Genomic DNA, 2,050 nt, shown 5'->3' with positions numbered 1-2,050 from the left:
GAAGGAAGGAGAGAAAGTCAGCCAAGGGCTTTTCAGCCTCAGGAAACAACACCAGAGCACAGAGGAGACATAGAATAGCATGATGTGAACAGTAACTCAAGCAGTTCAGTGTTGCTGGAGGACAGAGAATGCGAATGCAGAGAGATCCCTGGAGAGGAATGAAGGAGCCAGATTGTGCAGGGCCAGACCCACTGTGCTGAGCGTATGGGTTGTGTCCCACAGAGGATGAAGATGCCCTGCTGTGTCAGTGGAGTTGGCTTCCCTGTTGACTACGTGCATGAGTTTCTGTGGAAGGAGATGAAATAAGGCTGGAACACAGGACCTTCCTTCCCAAAACGAAATTAAATTCCTAACTGTAAAAACCAAAAGTTATTACATGAGCAGCATAGTAATAAGGAAAATGAATGGCTTTGTCCTGTAGACAATGAACAGTGGGAGCCAGGAAAATGTAGTAAATGTCGCAAATTAATGTGACGTCTTCCTCAGGAAATAGATCTAAGCAAAGACAGCTGAGTGGAAAAGAATATTGAAAACCCCACTCTTAAATCCCTCGTTTGGAAGGAGGGAGAATGAGGAATGGGTGGGCCACCTGGGGGTAAGTATGTACATAACCCTTCAAGTATACAAGCCCCTGCCCTCAGAAGTCTCCAGAAATAGAAACGCTGTCAGGACTGACTTGACTTTTTGGGTGTTCTCTGATGGAAAAGAAAGGCTGAACAGTAAAGTCAGTAAGACGGTGACACCCAGGGCAAGTTTTCCACAAAAATAAATGGAGATTTCAGCCAGCACCGCCCTCTTCCTGTCCTGTCCATTTTTTCCTCTCTTTAACTTCACCCTACCCCTGATTACAACACAGCAGCCAAAACTTAGGAGCTCCATATGTCATATTTGACTTTTCTAGAGGGAAACAGACAAAGCTGCTGGGGGAAAGAATAAGGATTCAGGAGAAATGAATTATTGGGTCTCATTGCCTCTGTCAAAAGCAAACCTTCAAAAGGTCCATCCTGGAATTGTGGGATTTGGGGATCTTTAGACAAATTTCCCATCCCCAAATACCAGTAGCATCCAGTCGTGTTTAAGTGGAGTGAGTTATGAAACTGGACTACCGGTGACCCTGCAGAAGAAAATCACAAACTGGCACCTCAATCTCAAAGGCCAGCAACACATCCCAGGGTCCTGCTCTCCACACCCTCAGGCAAAATAAAAGCAGAAGGAACTGGAATACCCAACCCTCCAGCTGTAATCAGGTCAAAGAGAAGAGGTCTGAGTTACAGAGAGAAAGAAGTATCAGGGAGCATTGCATCATACTGAGGAGAAATAGTACATCAAGCGGTGACCATATCCCATAAATATGAGTGAAATGGAAAGCAACTGCGTAACACCTACATATCCAGCCAACAGCCAAGAATGGAAAGAAGGGAGATGGGACAGGGAAAAAGAGTTTGTAAAAGTTAAAAAAGGTACTTTTGAAATAAAATATCTTCCAGTAAAACTTCTACAATAAATACTTTGCTTGCAAGAGTAAACCACGAGACCAGGGAACAATTTTTCACCTCATTTGACAACCCTACATTATAACAAGTTCACCTAATGACAAACCTTTCATTATAAGGAAACTTTTATCAATAGCAACTAAAAACAGAAAAGTCTAATGCTCCACACATTTTCTATCCACAATAGAAACATAGGAGGGGTGACTTATATTTCATGCTAGACCATGGAGAATGTATGAAGCTGGAAAAAAGAATATCAGAGTCCCTTTAGCGGGCCCAGCACAGGAGAGGGACCTGTTTGACAATAAAACTGCAGCCTCATAACATGGTATATGTGTTGGGTTTTTGTTTTGCTTTTGCTAATGAAGTAAGAATTCCTCATGAGTTGTGTGTTTCCTTTGGAAGATGTGACAATGTGTCATCTGTGCTCTGTGTGTCCCTTGCAGAGTGGAATAGTGCTGGACCATAGAGCAGCAGGAATGCTATGATGTGCCTGTCCCACTCCTAAATCAATTATCCTCTTTCTCTTCATTATTACGCAGCTCGGCTACAGAACC

Source organism: Hipposideros armiger, unplaced genomic scaffold, assembly GCF_001890085.2.
Source record: "Hipposideros armiger isolate ML-2016 unplaced genomic scaffold, ASM189008v1 scaffold_173, whole genome shotgun sequence".
Taxonomy (NCBI): Eukaryota; Metazoa; Chordata; class Mammalia; order Chiroptera; family Hipposideridae; genus Hipposideros; species Hipposideros armiger.
The sequence above is the reverse complement of the archived record's forward strand: the minus strand, read 5'-3'. Positions refer to the sequence as shown.